This window comes from Dipteris shenzhenensis, chromosome 12 (genome assembly GCF_047967505.1).
Source record: "Dipteris shenzhenensis isolate YYH24624 ecotype China chromosome 12, Dip_SZ_1.0, whole genome shotgun sequence".
Classification (NCBI taxonomy): domain Eukaryota; kingdom Viridiplantae; phylum Streptophyta; class Polypodiopsida; order Gleicheniales; family Dipteridaceae; genus Dipteris; species Dipteris shenzhenensis.
In genome coordinates, this window is record NC_141607.1 from 10,973,475 (window position 1) to 10,979,661 (window position 6,187).

Genomic DNA, 6,187 nt, shown 5'->3' on the forward strand with positions numbered 1-6,187 from the left:
CCCCTTTCTAAGGTATTCAACTAATTGTCTTTCGACCTCACGTTCTTCCATTTGACTAAGTCTATAGGGTAGTTTACAAATAGGGATAGATCCGAGATTATATCTATTTTATGATCTACATCTCGCTCAGGAGGTAAACCATCAGACAAGTCACCAGGAAAAACATCTTTAAATTCAACCATTAAATCTTTAACGAAGATTCATACTTTTTAAAGGAAAAAGATTCAACGTAATCATGAATCCTAAATGGAAAGGTAATTGTGCTATTATTGGAACTAAGGATCAACAAAGACTTTATTTTAAAAATCAAACAAACCATTGAAAAGTGATCATTGATAAGTAACAACAAAATGTCTTCTGATACATTTTCAAAATTGACTACTCTTCATGACTTTCTAGAGAGAAGAACTTTGTTTGTGTCTCAAGCATGAATAAGCCAAGGCATCCTTGATGTGACAAACACTGTAATATTTAGTAATTCCAAATTTTAACAAACTTAAATGACAAATATAAGTTATGATGTATATAATAGTTTCATTCTTATCTTTAGAGTATGGAACTTAAATTTGAATTGATGCACAAGTTTATCTTATGATCTTCATGATTTCAAGCATGATCATTTCATAAATTTAATAAATTTGAGACATCATATGTGCATGTAAAAGTAATAATGCCAGTTAAATTCACATTGCAATAAATTTAGAGATAAATTGTGTGTATGTACAAGCACTAGAGCCAATTCAATAAAAGGAGTGAAAAAATTCAATAATGTTTCATTTGCTCATATGTTCTAATATCTTTTAGTGTATTAAATTACATTCTTTTTCATTATAGTTTCCTTGCATCCCAAAATGAGAAGTTTGAGTGTCTAGTTTTAGGAAAGGTTGTATATTCTATGTAATAAATTTTTTTAAGAACCTAAAATACTGTATATTTTAGCCTTTTGATAAATTGCTACTATAAATTTTGTGCACATTTTCCCTCTAATTTTGAGAGAATCTTTAAGGAAAAACATTTGCAATTACCCAAACAATCCGCAATAGTGTTTTAAAGACAGGTAAATATCAAAAGTTGTCTCCTAGGTATTGTGGACCATTCACGATACTTACAAGAATTGGAGAACTTGCTTACAAATTAGCCTTATTTGAGACTCATTTGAGAGATGTAGAGTGTATCCAGTTTTTCATGTAAGTAAGCTAAAAAGAAAATTAGGAGACGATGATAATCTCATTGGAAATGAAGTCCTAATTGAGCTCATTGAACCTAATTGAGCTCGTTGAACGCAGCTGCTACTTTACCACATGAACCAGAAAGAATTTTAGATAGACAAGAAAAAAGAACATGACATACAATATGGCAAGAATGTCCAGTTCAGTGCAAAGATAGAATTGAAGAGAGTTTGACATGGGAAAGGGTAAGCAATCTCCAAAGGAGGTTTCCCAATTTTGTTTTTTGAGGATGTAAACCGTTCTTAAGGGGAAGGGAATGCTAGGTCAGCCATAATCCTCGAGTCGTACGGTGTGATTATGGTGAGGCAAGAAACTAAGAGGGCTTGACACTACAATGATGGACATAAATTATTGTGGATAGGCATAAGTGGGGCCTAGCATTAGAGAGGGATGACAAGAAGGGGTAAAGACTAAGGTCCCTTAGAAGGACACTTGGTATCTAGGAGTCCACATGGCAGTGGGCTTGGAGGAGAGTTCTAGAGAGAACTCCAAGGTGGTGAAGAGCTTAGAGTCCTCTTTTTTGTGAGTGTAACACTCTCCCATATCCCACCGATTGTTTTTAGGAGTGGGAGAGGGCATGCATGGCAATGGGGCGAGGGTGTGGGACCCCTCATACTTGGTGCACCTGGTGTGGACACGTGGCACCAAAGGGTTGGAATCAATAGATGTTTAATGTGAGTAAGAACATGCTTGAAAACATTGTCTTGCACTAGAAATGCAAGTTTATGTAAGAAGAGGGAGATACAATCTAGAATCAAGCAAGCGCTTCTGTCATTGGTTGGATTATCAAAGAAATGGTGAAGCTCTTCTTGGATGCCCATAAATATTGGACTTTGTGTCTTCATATATGCCTGACCAATTCCTTGCGGAATGAATTGGGATACACATTGGTGATAGGATGATGGCAAATATGCCATGTAGAAACTCCGATCGTTTGGTTATATTGTGGAGTTGGCTATGCGGCCTATTGAAGAGATGAATCTTGCTCTAAGCATTATCACCAACACTCCGCTACTTTTTTCACTGGACCGTCTTTTTAAATTTAGAAAGCATTGTATATAAGTAATGAAAATAGACCCTTATGAATAGTATAAACCAAACCTTTAAGACTCATACTTTCAAATAGTCTATTGCCTTTAACGAAAGCAAATGAAAGAGTGTAAAGTCCTTCCATTAGTGAGAGGTGGGATGCTTGGTCATCCTAGTTAATCTTAAAATTACGTCCTAGTTCTTAAAGGGTTAGGATATGATGATTTTAAGGATAGTGCACATGTGCTCATGGGTACTTGCAGTGGTAAAACCAAGAGCACAAAAGAGAGAGAACACGATTCTTTAAGGGCCTTAGGCTAATCTCCATAAATAGCATTTTCAAGCAGAGAACTCGAAAAATTAGACGTGGAAATTCACCCAAACCTCCACCAACTCAAAAAATAACAAGTGGAAATTCAGGAAAAAGTTCCAATCCTGCACTATAGCACTCCATCCAAGGAGGCACTGCACTATAGCACTCCATCGAAGGAGGCAATGCTAACAGAATTACCAGAATCCACTGGGTCAATTGGACGCCGATTATGTAGAGCGAAGGGTCGAGTTAACAAACAAATGGCAGGCGGGACGACGAAGCTGGACTCGGATGAATGTTGTCACGATAGCTGATTCTTGTCAGTGACCGGGTAAACCTAGAATCAAAGCTTGCGCTTGCATCTCATATCGGAACATGGACGTAACAGAGGTATCAGCAACCCAGACAAACATTCCAGCCAGCTCATGTGTAGTTTGCAGTTGAGAATAAACGGTGAACATATTTCTTGGCGTGAAACCAGCTTCACCAATGGTGGTGTTAGGATAAAACGCATCAGGATCCGTGCTAAAGCTTGGAAGCACTTTCCCACCTCTGTACAACGTTTCTGCCTTCTCATAGTAGCTCAGGAGGTCTTCCACACTTGTCTCCGTGGAATACGTGTAGAATTGAAAATTTACGTAGTCGATCATATCGCCATACATCTCCCACAGGGCTGCGTAGTGACTTTGAACATCGTCAAAAGGAGCGATGGATGCAACTGCGATTGTCTTGCTGTTCTTGAGCTTAGTAATGACTTGCCCAATGCACGAAGAAAAGATGGCCGGCGAGGTATTGAAATGCTCATAATCTATGTCGATGCCATCGAGATTATATTGCTTTACCAGCTCCCCTAGAGACGCCACCGCGTTCTCGACCCACGATGAAACATTGTCCGGTTTGAATTCCACATGCTGCGGGATGATATTACCTATAGAATCTCCACCTAAACTCATCATTACCTTTACGTTTTTATGCTGTTGCTTGATCTCCTTGATCGAGTCGGCCGAAAAAGTCACATTGTCCCAGTACACTTGAAAGTTTCCATTGGTGGGACTGAAGGTCTGTTCAAACGACATAACATAGTCGATTGCGAAGGATAGAATAAAGTGAACTTCCAACTCGCAGCAGCTTATGGGAACATCCATGAATTTCACCGCATTTGGATTGACACCGATGTACTGCCTAAAAACTTTCGTGGGGCTGGTATTGTAAGCAGGGCCTGGAGGAGTGCTTTGTGGAGCGACGCAAACCTTTTGTCCAACTTGCAGATTTTCGCACATTAGCCCTGGATTTATTGTTTTAAGGTCCGACATGGAAATATTGTCAGCTTGGCAGAGGAGGCAGCAAGTCTCCCCTAGTTGAACACTGTAGACTTTGCATTTGGAGGTGCTGGTGACGGACTGGTCGCCTGGATGAGGAAGCCAATGAAAGCTAAAGCAGTGTGAGTTCGTGCTTACGTTTGGGCGCTTTTGTTAGCAATAGAATCGGACGAAACCCAGCGACTCAATCAGCCTGGTACCCAAGAACAAGGAAAAGCAAGGCGTACCGTTGGAGCGTGAGGCGTCTCTGAGAGCGTAGGCGCTAGCCGGAGCAGCAAGCAGTAACTGGAATGCCAAAATAGCGTTGAGACAGAGCCGGTTCAAATTCATCGTGGGCGATAAGGTTCGGTGGTGCAGCAACAGAGGCGTAGCATGAATGGTGTGGACGATTTGGGAAAGCTAATTTGTAGTGTGTGGAGTTGGGAGTTTGCCGTTCAGGGACGGCTACGCAGAATCAGCATAAACGTCCATACGACGGAGATACGACGGTTGCCGGCTACTCGTCCTAGATAACACAAGTCAAGATTTCAACTTCATCTCCATTTTATGATTTCCCTGTTTGAATGAAGAAAACCGAAAATTAAGAGAGAGCAAAACGAGCTTTCGTTGATTATTCCCCATGTCTACCTTCCTGTTATCCCTACTACTTAAAAACCCTTAGAGGGACACCTGACCTGGGCACCAGCTGGGCAAGGGACACAATGGGGTGGATTGGGTCCCTGTGTGTTGGATGTGCAAGCCTAGCAGTCACATAGTCCCAGTTGCACCATTTGAAACAGTCTGAAATCAGTCGAGCACCTAGTGTGCATGCTGAAGTCTCCATGAGAGAGGGTGGAGAGGCAGCGGTTTCAACAATAAAGATGCTTATGTTTCGGTTTAGCTAGTCCAACAGTGGAATGCTAAGCTAGAACTTGGAAAATCCACAAAGCCAGGCCAACATTCCAACGCAAGATGAAATGGTGGCTCTAGCATTTAGAAGGCATGGGGTTGCAATTTCTCCTTGCCAGTGGTGCTGGTCGAGTGCCACTGGCTAGCGTGGGGATGCACTCTTACATCATCTTTTAACAAAACTGCCTTTAAGTATGCATGGGGTTGCAATTTCTCCTTGCCAGTGGTGCTGGTCGAGTGCCACTGGCTAGCGTGGGGATGCACTCTTACATCATCTTTTAACAAAATTGCCTTTAAGTATGCATGTATGTATATTTGCTTTAACTCCACAAGAAATAAAATGCTTTCTATTGAACTCACTAGAGTCTTATCTTCACGTTTCTTCCTAACTCTCTCTCCCCTCTCTCTCTCAACTCTCTTTTGCCAAATGGCACTAGTACATTCAAACTATGAGATTGACTCCTTTTATATATTATCCTTGCTTGTTTTTGTTCTACTCTTTAAATTACAATGAAAGGCCCTCCTTTGTCTTATATTCACATTTCTTTCTATGTCTCACTCTATGTGAACTTCAACAAAAAGAAAGACAAAACACATTGACATCTATATTTCAATCACCTCCTTATTTTCACATGTATGTGAATGCATGCCCATCAATGAATATATCTCCTTATAGGGTTTTTTTTTGCTGGCAATACATGCCCATCAATGAATACATTTCCTTATAGATTCTTGGCAATACATAGATAATTCTTTTTGGTAGCAGTGTCTCTCTTCCCTCAAGTCACCCTTCTCTTGATGTAAGTTGCATCCCATGCATACATGTACACGTAGTGTGTACTACATATACATGTAGTACACAATGGTTGAGTGTGCTTTAATAGCTCTTGTACATGACCTAGATTAATGAGGATAAAGTGGACTTTAACGTGTTGCAATAGCTTTAACTTATAATATTTAGTTTCAACACACTTATATTGGACTACTACAAATGTGATATGAAGTTGAAAATACTAACTAATTAATTCCATAACAAGTAACAAACATGAAACACATAATTGATTCTGCACGAGATATATATGCTTTATGGTTGTTAGAAAGTACACACACACTTCCTATTCACTTTCCCCTTTACATTTACTTTACACCTTTTTTCTTCCCCCCTTCCTCATTTGACATTTTCCTTATATTTCACCTAATCTCTTTTGCTAACCTCATCTCCCTAACTACATTTTATTCTCCTAACTCTCCTAATTTTCCCCATTTCTTTACATTATTTCCTTAACTGTTTCTTTTCCCTACCCCCTTTACTTCTACTCTAACCTAATAACCCAAAACCCCCTTTTTTCTATTCCTCCTTATCTCCTACTTTAATCTCCTTTTTTACTTACTAGTCCATACCTTTCTTC

At 39.8% G+C, this 6,187-nt stretch overlaps 1 pseudogene; it reads right to left on the reverse strand.

Annotated features, from left to right (window-relative positions):
* Positions 1-2,402: 2,402 nt before the first annotated feature.
* On the reverse strand, positions 2,403-4,220 carry LOC147895809 (chitinase 2 pseudogene; annotated as a pseudogene).
* Between the last annotated feature and the right edge of the window lie 1,967 nt (positions 4,221-6,187).